Source organism: Urocampus carinirostris, chromosome 6 (genome assembly GCF_059441175.1).
Source record: "Urocampus carinirostris isolate Australia breed hairy pipefish chromosome 6, RoL_Ucar_1.0, whole genome shotgun sequence".
NCBI lineage: Eukaryota > Metazoa > Chordata > Actinopteri > Syngnathiformes > Syngnathidae > Urocampus > Urocampus carinirostris.
The window spans coordinates 46,489,958-46,501,021 of NC_142354.1; positions in this window are offsets into that span (position 1 = coordinate 46,489,958).

Sequence of the window (11,064 nt, forward strand, 5' to 3'; positions counted from 1 at the left end):
CCAGCGCTTTACTGCTGTTAACCCTGCGACCGTGTTAATGTTTGTGTAGGGTTAGGGTTAGGGTTAGGGTTAGGGTTAGGGTTAGGGTTAGGGTTAGGGTTAGGGTTAGGGTTAGGGTTAGGGTTAGGGTTAGGGTTAGGGTTAGGGTTAGGGTTAGGGTTAGGGTTAGGGTTAGGGTTAGGGTTAGGGTTAGGGTTAGGGTTAGGGTTAGGGTTAGGGTTAGGGTTAGGTTAGGAAGCAATCTTGATTTCTCAAGGTCCCCCCGAAAATTTTTGGGAGGTCCTTGGGAAACCAAGTCTCTGCACTGGCCATCATGGAAGCTGGAGCGTTTCTCACCTGCGTTCGTTTAGTCCATCTGGGAAAAGAGTGTTAAGTCTTTCTATCCAGTGTCTTTCTGCCCTGCGTCTTTCCTTTTGATTCCAATTGCTATTTGTTTGCAGGCCCCATATTTCTAAAGCCTGTAGTCCATGTTGAATGAAGTGGGCGACAAGATGTGTATTATTTTGTCTAATATTCCTAATGTTGTAAATGTGTTGTGCTAATCTACATCTGATAGAATTCCCCGTCTCCCCTACATATTTAATGTCACAGTGTTTACACTTTATGACATATATACAGTTTTCCGTAGAAGGTGTGATTGTTTGTTTAATTAGGTAGTTTGTGTTGGTGACGGTGTTCCTAACTGTGGTGGCCTTTTTGTAGAATGTGGGGCCCTGCGTTTGTGTTATGTTGATTTCTGGTAATTTACTTTTTACTAGGTAGTCTTTTAGGTTTTTGTTTCTTTTAAAGGCTGAGATGATTTTGTAATCTTGGATTATGTCTGTGTTCTGTAGTGTCTGGTTTACATTTTGTCTAATTTTTCTATTAGCATTTTGGCTAAATTCTGAGTACGTACTTATTAGAGGGATAATTTTTTGTGTGTCCCGTTGCCCTGTGGTTAAAAATGTTTTACGGACTTGCCTGAGGAACGATCTAGAGTATCCTCTCGGTCCCAGTGCCTTGAACAGGGTTTGGGTGGCCTTTTCAAAGTCCGTACGTTGCGAGCAGATTCTGTGGTACCTGAGCAACTGTGATTTTATTAAGCCTCTGTAGGTGTGCTTTGGATGAAGGCTGTTTTTGTGTAAGAGTGCATGTGTGTCTGTGTCTTTAAAGAAGACCTTTGTGTCTAAAGTTTGTGTTTGGGTGAATGAGGGTCCCTTATAAGTAGTTGTGTCTAGAAAATCTATCTGGTGGTCATTTGTGGAGTGTTTGACCGTAATTGTACTATGGTGTGTGTTGAGGATTTCTATCCATTGTTGAAATTCCTCTTTGCTATGTGTCCACGTTCCCCAAATGTCATCTAAGTACCTAAAATAATTGGTGGGTAGTTTGTCGCATTTTTCAAAAGCTGTCTCCTCCCAATGTGCCATGTAGATGTTAGCATAGGCAGGTGCAAATTTTTTGCCCATGGCTGTACCACTGATCTGTAAGTAGAATTCCTTGTTGAATTCAAAGTCGTTCCTAGTGAGGTTAATTTCTAGGAGTTGTATTAGTTCTGTGTCTGGGCGTTTGTCGTCCGGGTATTTTTCCATCCAGCGCTTTACTGCTGTTAACCCTGCGACCGTGTTAATGTTTGTGTAGAGGCTATCTATGTCTATGGTAAATAAGATTGTTTCCTGCGTTATTTTAATCTGTTTTATTTTGTTTACAAAATCATATGTATCTTTAATGTAGCTATTATGTTTTGTGGATAGTGGAGTGAGGAAGTGGTCTATGTATTCCGCGATCCTGTAGGATTCGCTGCCACAGTCTGACACAATAGGTCTTCCTGTCGGCACTTCATACGGAATAGTCCACGTTAGTGGTGATTTGTGTATTTTAGGTAGCAGGTAAAATCTACGGGGTCTGGCTTCCTCTTCCCCTATTAGGTAGCGTTTTTGTTTTTTAGTTATATCTTCATTTTCTAGAAGTGTTTGTAGGATATCTTCTATTTTCTGGGCTGTTTCTGGGTATATTGGTTTTGTTAATTTCTTATAATGTGACGTATTGTTTAATTGTCTGTGTGCTTCATATATATATTGTGTTCTGTCTAGGATAACTATTGCACTACCCTTGTCCGCTGGTTTAATAACTATCTGTTTGTTGTTAGCTAATTGAAAGAGGGCTTCACAGGGTTAGGGTTAGGGTTAGGGTTAGGGTTAGGGTTAGGGTTAGGGTTAGGGTTAGGGTTAGGGTTAGGGTTAGGGTTAGGGTTAGGGTTAGGGTTAGGGTTAGGGTTAGGGTTAGGGTTAGGGTTAGGGTTAGGGTTAGGGTTAGGGTTAGGGTTAGGGTTAGGGTTAGGGTTAGGGTTAGGGTTAGGGTTAGGGTTAGGGTTAGGGTTAGGGTTAGGGTTAGGGTTAGGGTTAGGGTTAGGGTTAGGGTTAGGGTTAGGGTTAGGGTTAGGGTTAGGGTTAGGGTTAGGGTTAGGGTTAGGGTTAGGGTTAGGGTTAGGGTTAGGGTTAGGGTTAGGGTTAGGGTTAGGGTTAGGGTTAGGGTTAGGGTTAGGGTTAGGGTTAGGGTTAGGGTTAGGGTTAGGGTTAGGGTTAGGGTTAGGGTTAGGGTTAGGGTTAGGGTTAGGGTTAGGGTTAGGGTTAGGGTTAGGGTTAGGGTTAGGGTTAGGGTTAGGGTTAGGGTTAGGGTTAGGGTTAGGGTTAGGGTTAGGGTTAGGGTTAGGGTTAGGGTTAGGGTTAGGGTTAGGGTTAGGGTTAGGGTTAGGGTTAGGGTTAGGGTTAGGGTTAGGGTTAGGGTTAGGGTTAGGGTTAGGGTTAGGGTTAGGGTTAGGGTTAGGGTTAGGGTTAGGGTTAGGGTTAGGGTTAGGGTTAGGGTTAGGGTTAGGGTTAGGGTTAGGGTTAGGGTTAGGGTTAGGGTTAGGGTTAGGGTTAGGGTTAGGGTTAGGGTTAGGGTTAGGGTTAGGGTTAGGGTTAGGGTTAGGGTTAGGGTTAGGGTTAGGGTTAGGGTTAGGGTTAGGGTTAGGGTTAGGGTTAGGGTTAGGGTTAGGGTTAGGGTTAGGGTTAGGGTTAGGGTTAGGGTTAGGGTTAGGGTTAGGGTTAGGGTTAGGGTTAGGGTTAGGGTTAGGGTTAGGGTTAGGGTTAGGGTTAGGGTTAGGGTTAGGGTTAGGGTTAGGGTTAGGGTTAGGGTTAGGGTTAGGGTTAGGGTTAGGGTTAGGGTTAGGGTTAGGGTTAGGGTTAGGGTTAGGGTTAGGGTTAGGGTTAGGGTTAGGGTTAGGGTTAGGGTTAGGGTTAGGGTTAGGGTTAGGGTTAGGGTTAGGGTTAGGGTTAGGGTTAGGGTTAGGGTTAGGGTTAGGGTTAGGGTTAGGGTTAGGGTTAGGGTTAGGGTTAGGGTTAGGGTTAGGGTTAGGGTTAGGGTTAGGGTTAGGGTTAGGGTTAGGGTTAGGGTTAGGGTTAGGGTTAGGGTTAGGGTTAGGGTTAGGGTTAGGGTTAGGGTTAGGGTTAGGGTTAGGGTTAGGGTTAGGGTTAGGGTTAGGGTTAGGGTTAGGGTTAGGGTTAGGGTTAGGGTTAGGGTTAGGGTTAGGGTTAGGGTTAGGGTTAGGGTTAGGGTTAGGGTTAGGGTTAGGGTTAGGGTTAGGGTTAGGGTTAGGGTTAGGGTTAGGGTTAGGGTTAGGGTTAGGGTTAGGGTTAGGGTTAGGGTTAGGGTTAGGGTTAGGGTTAGGGTTAGGGTTAGGGTTAGGGTTAGGGTTAGGGTTAGGGTTAGGGTTAGGGTTAGGGTTAGGGTTAGGGTTAGGGTTAGGGTTAGGGTTAGGGTTAGGGTTAGGGTTAGGGTTAGGGTTAGGGTTAGGGTTAGGGTTAGGGTTAGGGTTAGGGTTAGGGTTAGGGTTAGGGTTAGGGTTAGGGTTAGGGTTAGGGTTAGGGTTAGGGTTAGGGTTAGGGTTAGGGTTAGGGTTAGGGTTAGGGTTAGGGTTAGGGTTAGGGTTAGGGTTAGGGTTAGGGTTAGGGTTAGGGTTAGGGTTAGGGTTAGGGTTAGGGTTAGGGTTAGGGTTAGGGTTAGGGTTAGGGTTAGGGTTAGGGTTAGGGTTAGGGTTAGGGTTAGGGTTAGGGTTAGGGTTAGGGTTAGGGTTAGGGTTAGGGTTAGGGTTAGGGTTAGGGTTAGGGTTAGGGTTAGGGTTAGGGTTAGGGTTAGGGTTAGGGTTAGGGTTAGGGTTAGGGTTAGGGTTAGGGTTAGGGTTAGGGTTAGGGTTAGGGTTAGGGTTAGGGTTAGGGTTAGGGTTAGGGTTAGGGTTAGGGTTAGGGTTAGGGTTAGGGTTAGGGTTAGGGTTAGGGTTAGGGTTAGGGTTAGGGTTAGGGTTAGGGTTAGGGTTAGGGTTAGGGTTAGGGTTAGGGTTAGGGTTAGGGTTAGGGTTAGGGTTAGGGTTAGGGTTAGGGTTAGGGTTAGGGTTAGGGTTAGGGTTAGGGTTAGGGTTAGGGTTAGGGTTAGGGTTAGGGTTAGGGTTAGGGTTAGGGTTAGGGTTAGGGTTAGGGTTAGGGTTAGGGTTAGGGTTAGGGTTAGGGTTAGGGTTAGGGTTAGGGTTAGGGTTAGGGTTAGGGTTAGGGTTAGGGTTAGGGTTAGGGTTAGGGTTAGGGTTAGGGTTAGGGTTAGGGTTAGGGTTAGGGTTAGGGTTAGGGTTAGGGTTAGGGTTAGGGTTAGGGTTAGGGTTAGGGTTAGGGTTAGGGTTAGGGTTAGGGTTAGGGTTAGGGTTAGGGTTAGGGTTAGGGTTAGGGTTAGGGTTAGGGTTAGGGTTAGGGTTAGGGTTAGGGTTAGGGTTAGGGTTAGGGTTAGGGTTAGGGTTAGGGTTAGGGTTAGGGTTAGGGTTAGGGTTAGGGTTAGGGTTAGGGTTAGGGTTAGGGTTAGGGTTAGGGTTAGGGTTAGGGTTAGGGTTAGGGTTAGGGTTAGGGTTAGGGTTAGGGTTAGGGTTAGGGTTAGGGTTAGGGTTAGGGTTAGGGTTAGGGTTAGGGTTAGGGTTAGGGTTAGGGTTAGGGTTAGGGTTAGGGTTAGGGTTAGGGTTAGGGTTAGGGTTAGGGTTAGGGTTAGGGTTAGGGTTAGGGTTAGGGTTAGGGTTAGGGTTAGGGTTAGGGTTAGGGTTAGGGTTAGGGTTAGGGTTAGGGTTAGGGTTAGGGTTAGGGTTAGGGTTAGGGTTAGGGTTAGGGTTAGGGTTAGGGTTAGGGTTAGGGTTAGGGTTAGGGTTAGGGTTAGGGTTAGGGTTAGGGTTAGGGTTAGGGTTAGGGTTAGGGTTAGGGTTAGGGTTAGGGTTAGGGTTAGGGTTAGGGTTAGGGTTAGGGTTAGGGTTAGGGTTAGGGTTAGGGTTAGGGTTAGGGTTAGGGTTAGGGTTAGGGTTAGGGTTAGGGTTAGGGTTAGGGTTAGGGTTAGGGTTAGGGTTAGGGTTAGGGTTAGGGTTAGGGTTAGGGTTAGGGTTAGGGTTAGGGTTAGGGTTAGGGTTAGGGTTAGGGTTAGGGTTAGGGTTAGGGTTAGGGTTAGGGTTAGGGTTAGGGTTAGGGTTAGGGTTAGGGTTAGGGTTAGGGTTAGGGTTAGGGTTAGGGTTAGGGTTAGGGTTAGGGTTAGGGTTAGGGTTAGGGTTAGGGTTAGGGTTAGGGTTAGGGTTAGGGTTAGGGTTAGGGTTAGGGTTAGGGTTAGGGTTAGGGTTAGGGTTAGGGTTAGGGTTAGGGTTAGGGTTAGGGTTAGGGTTAGGGTTAGGGTTAGGGTTAGGGTTAGGGTTAGGGTTAGGGTTAGGGTTAGGGTTAGGGTTAGGGTTAGGGTTAGGGTTAGGGTTAGGGTTAGGGTTAGGGTTAGGGTTAGGGTTAGGGTTAGGGTTAGGGTTAGGGTTAGGGTTAGGGTTAGGGTTAGGGTTAGGGTTAGGGTTAGGGTTAGGGTTAGGGTTAGGGTTAGGGTTAGGGTTAGGGTTAGGGTTAGGGTTAGGGTTAGGGTTAGGGTTAGGGTTAGGGTTAGGGTTAGGGTTAGGGTTAGGGTTAGGGTTAGGGTTAGGGTTAGGGTTAGGGTTAGGGTTAGGGTTAGGGTTAGGGTTAGGGTTAGGGTTAGGGTTAGGGTTAGGGTTAGGGTTAGGGTTAGGGTTAGGGTTAGGGTTAGGGTTAGGGTTAGGGTTAGGGTTAGGGTTAGGGTTAGGGTTAGGGTTAGGGTTAGGGTTAGGGTTAGGGTTAGGGTTAGGGTTAGGGTTAGGGTTAGGGTTAGGGTTAGGGTTAGGGTTAGGGTTAGGGTTAGGGTTAGGGTTAGGGTTAGGGTTAGGGTTAGGGTTAGGGTTAGGGTTAGGGTTAGGGTTAGGGTTAGGGTTAGGGTTAGGGTTAGGGTTAGGGTTAGGGTTAGGGTTAGGGTTAGGGTTAGGGTTAGGGTTAGGGTTAGGGTTAGGGTTAGGGTTAGGGTTAGGGTTAGGGTTAGGGTTAGGGTTAGGGTTAGGGTTAGGGTTAGGGTTAGGGTTAGGGTTAGGGTTAGGGTTAGGGTTAGGGTTAGGGTTAGGGTTAGGGTTAGGGTTAGGGTTAGGGTTAGGGTTAGGGTTAGGGTTAGGGTTAGGGTTAGGGTTAGGGTTAGGGTTAGGGTTAGGGTTAGGGTTAGGGTTAGGGTTAGGGTTAGGGTTAGGGTTAGGGTTAGGGTTAGGGTTAGGGTTAGGGTTAGGGTTAGGGTTAGGGTTAGGGTTAGGGTTAGGGTTAGGGTTAGGGTTAGGGTTAGGGTTAGGGTTAGGGTTAGGGTTAGGGTTAGGGTTAGGGTTAGGGTTAGGGTTAGGGTTAGGGTTAGGGTTAGGGTTAGGGTTAGGGTTAGGGTTAGGGTTAGGGTTAGGGTTAGGGTTAGGGTTAGGGTTAGGGTTAGGGTTAGGGTTAGGGTTAGGGTTAGGGTTAGGGTTAGGGTTAGGGTTAGGGTTAGGGTTAGGGTTAGGGTTAGGGTTAGGGTTAGGGTTAGGGTTAGGGTTAGGGTTAGGGTTAGGGTTAGGGTTAGGGTTAGGGTTAGGGTTAGGGTTAGGGTTAGGGTTAGGGTTAGGGTTAGGGTTAGGGTTAGGGTTAGGGTTAGGGTTAGGGTTAGGGTTAGGGTTAGGGTTAGGGTTAGGGTTAGGGTTAGGGTTAGGGTTAGGGTTAGGGTTAGGGTTAGGGTTAGGGTTAGGGTTAGGGTTAGGGTTAGGGTTAGGGTTAGGGTTAGGGTTAGGGTTAGGGTTAGGGTTAGGGTTAGGGTTAGGGTTAGGGTTAGGGTTAGGGTTAGGGTTAGGGTTAGGGTTAGGGTTAGGGTTAGGGTTAGGGTTAGGGTTAGGGTTAGGGTTAGGGTTAGGGTTAGGGTTAGGGTTAGGGTTAGGGTTAGGGTTAGGGTTAGGGTTAGGGTTAGGGTTAGGGTTAGGGTTAGGGTTAGGGTTAGGGTTAGGGTTAGGGTTAGGGTTAGGGTTAGGGTTAGGGTTAGGGTTAGGGTTAGGGTTAGGGTTAGGGTTAGGGTTAGGGTTAGGGTTAGGGTTAGGGTTAGGGTTAGGGTTAGGGTTAGGGTTAGGGTTAGGGTTAGGGTTAGGGTTAGGGTTAGGGTTAGGGTTAGGGTTAGGGTTAGGGTTAGGGTTAGGGTTAGGGTTAGGGTTAGGGTTAGGGTTAGGGTTAGGGTTAGGGTTAGGGTTAGGGTTAGGGTTAGGGTTAGGGTTAGGGTTAGGGTTAGGGTTAGGGTTAGGGTTAGGGTTAGGGTTAGGGTTAGGGTTAGGGTTAGGGTTAGGGTTAGGGTTAGGGTTAGGGTTAGGGTTAGGGTTAGGGTTAGGGTTAGGGTTAGGGTTAGGGTTAGGGTTAGGGTTAGGGTTAGGGTTAGGGTTAGGGTTAGGGTTAGGGTTAGGGTTAGGGTTAGGGTTAGGGTTAGGGTTAGGGTTAGGGTTAGGGTTAGGGTTAGGGTTAGGGTTAGGGTTAGGGTTAGGGTTAGGGTTAGGGTTAGGGTTAGGGTTAGGGTTAGGGTTAGGGTTAGGGTTAGGGTTAGGGTTAGGGTTAGGGTTAGGGTTAGGGTTAGGGTTAGGGTTAGGGTTAGGGTTAGGGTTAGGGTTAGGGTTAGGGTTAGGGTTAGGGTTAGGGTTAGGGTTAGGGTTAGGGTTAGGGTTAGGGTTAGGGTTAGGGTTAGGGTTAGGGTTAGGGTTAGGGTTAGGGTTAGGGTTAGGGTTAGGGTTAGGGTTAGGGTTAGGGTTAGGGTTAGGGTTAGGGTTAGGGTTAGGGTTAGGGTTAGGGTTAGGGTTAGGGTTAGGGTTAGGGTTAGGGTTAGGGTTAGGGTTAGGGTTAGGGTTAGGGTTAGGGTTAGGGTTAGGGTTAGGGTTAGGGTTAGGGTTAGGGTTAGGGTTAGGGTTAGGGTTAGGGTTAGGGTTAGGGTTAGGGTTAGGGTTAGGGTTAGGGTTAGGGTTAGGGTTAGGGTTAGGGTTAGGGTTAGGGTTAGGGTTAGGGTTAGGGTTAGGGTTAGGGTTAGGGTTAGGGTTAGGGTTAGGGTTAGGGTTAGGGTTAGGGTTAGGGTTAGGGTTAGGGTTAGGGTTAGGGTTAGGGTTAGGGTTAGGGTTAGGGTTAGGGTTAGGGTTAGGGTTAGGGTTAGGGTTAGGGTTAGGGTTAGGGTTAGGGTTAGGGTTAGGGTTAGGGTTAGGGTTAGGGTTAGGGTTAGGGTTAGGGTTAGGGTTAGGGTTAGGGTTAGGGTTAGGGTTAGGGTTAGGGTTAGGGTTAGGGTTAGGGTTAGGGTTAGGGTTAGGGTTAGGGTTAGGGTTAGGGTTAGGGTTAGGGTTAGGGTTAGGGTTAGGGTTAGGGTTAGGGTTAGGGTTAGGGTTAGGGTTAGGGTTAGGGTTAGGGTTAGGGTTAGGGTTAGGGTTAGGGTTAGGGTTAGGGTTAGGGTTAGGGTTAGGGTTAGGGTTAGGGTTAGGGTTAGGGTTAGGGTTAGGGTTAGGGTTAGGGTTAGGGTTAGGGTTAGGGTTAGGGTTAGGGTTAGGGTTAGGGTTAGGGTTAGGGTTAGGGTTAGGGTTAGGGTTAGGGTTAGGGTTAGGGTTAGGGTTAGGGTTAGGGTTAGGGTTAGGGTTAGGGTTAGGGTTAGGGTTAGGGTTAGGGTTAGGGTTAGGGTTAGGGTTAGGGTTAGGGTTAGGGTTAGGGTTAGGGTTAGGGTTAGGGTTAGGGTTAGGGTTAGGGTTAGGGTTAGGGTTAGGGTTAGGGTTAGGGTTAGGGTTAGGGTTAGGGTTAGGGTTAGGGTTAGGGTTAGGGTTAGGGTTAGGGTTAGGGTTAGGGTTAGGGTTAGGGTTAGGGTTAGGGTTAGGGTTAGGGTTAGGGTTAGGGTTAGGGTTAGGGTTAGGGTTAGGGTTAGGGTTAGGGTTAGGGTTAGGGTTAGGGTTAGGGTTAGGGTTAGGGTTAGGGTTAGGGTTAGGGTTAGGGTTAGGGTTAGGGTTAGGGTTAGGGTTAGGGTTAGGGTTAGGGTTAGGGTTAGGGTTAGGGTTAGGGTTAGGGTTAGGGTTAGGGTTAGGGTTAGGGTTAGGGTTAGGGTTAGGGTTAGGGTTAGGGTTAGGGTTAGGGTTAGGGTTAGGGTTAGGGTTAGGGTTAGGGTTAGGGTTAGGGTTAGGGTTAGGGTTAGGGTTAGGGTTAGGGTTAGGGTTAGGGTTAGGGTTAGGGTTAGGGTTAGGGTTAGGGTTAGGGTTAGGGTTAGGGTTAGGGTTAGGGTTAGGGTTAGGGTTAGGGTTAGGGTTAGGGTTAGGGTTAGGGTTAGGGTTAGGGTTAGGGTTAGGGTTAGGGTTAGGGTTAGGGTTAGGGTTAGGGTTAGGGTTAGGGTTAGGGTTAGGGTTAGGGTTAGGGTTAGGGTTAGGGTTAGGGTTAGGGTTAGGGTTAGGGTTAGGGTTAGGGTTAGGGTTAGGGTTAGGGTTAGGGTTAGGGTTAGGGTTAGGGTTAGGGTTAGGGTTAGGGTTAGGGTTAGGGTTAGGGTTAGGGTTAGGGTTAGGGTTAGGGTTAGGGTTAGGGTTAGGGTTAGGGTTAGGGTTAGGGTTAGGGTTAGGGTTAGGGTTAGGGTTAGGGTTAGGGTTAGGGTTAGGGTTAGGGTTAGGGTTAGGGTTAGGGTTAGGGTTAGGGTTAGGGTTAGGGTTAGGGTTAGGGTTAGGGTTAGGGTTAGGGTTAGGGTTAGGGTTAGGGTTAGGGTTAGGGTTAGGGTTAGGGTTAGGGTTAGGGTTAGGGTTAGGGTTAGGGTTAGGGTTAGGGTTAGGGTTAGGGTTAGGGTTAGGGTTAGGGTTAGGGTTAGGGTTAGGGTTAGGGTTAGGGTTAGGGTTAGGGTTAGGGTTAGGGTTAGGGTTAGGGTTAGGGTTAGGGTTAGGGTTAGGGTTAGGGTTAGGGTTAGGGTTAGGGTTAGGGTTAGGGTTAGGGTTAGGGTTAGGGTTAGGGTTAGGGTTAGGGTTAGGGTTAGGGTTAGGGTTAGGGTTAGGGTTAGGGTTAGGGTTAGGGTTAGGGTTAGGGTTAGGGTTAGGGTTAGGGTTAGGGTTAGGGTTAGGGTTAGGGTTAGGGTTAGGGTTAGGGTTAGGGTTAGGGTTAGGGTTAGGGTTAGGGTTAGGGTTAGGGTTAGGGTTAGGGTTAGGGTTAGGGTTAGGGTTAGGGTTAGGGTTAGGGTTAGGGTTAGGGTTAGGGTTAGGGTTAGGGTTAGGGTTAGGGTTAGGGTTAGGGTTAGGGTTAGGGTTAGGGTTAGGGTTAGGGTTAGGGTTAGGGTTAGGGTTAGGGTTAGGGTTAGGGTTAGGGTTAGGGTTAGGGTTAGGGTTAGGGTTAGGGTTAGGGTTAGGGTTAGGGTTAGGGTTAGGGTTAGGGTTAGGGTTAGGGTTAGGGTTAGGGTTAGGGTTAGGGTTAGGGTTAGGGTTAGGGTTAGGGTTAGGGTTAGGGTTAGGGTTAGGGTTAGGGTTAGGGTTAGGGTTAGGGTTAGGGTTAGGGTTAGGGTTAGGGTTAGGGTTAGGGTTAGGGTTAGGGTTAGGGTTAGGGTTAGGGTTAGGGTTAGGGTTAGGGTTAGGGTTAGGGTTAGGGTTAGCGGTTAGGGTTAGGGTTAGGGTTAGGGTTAGGGTTAGGGTTAGGGTTAGGGTTAGGGTTAGGGTTAGGGTTAGGGTTAGGGTTAGGG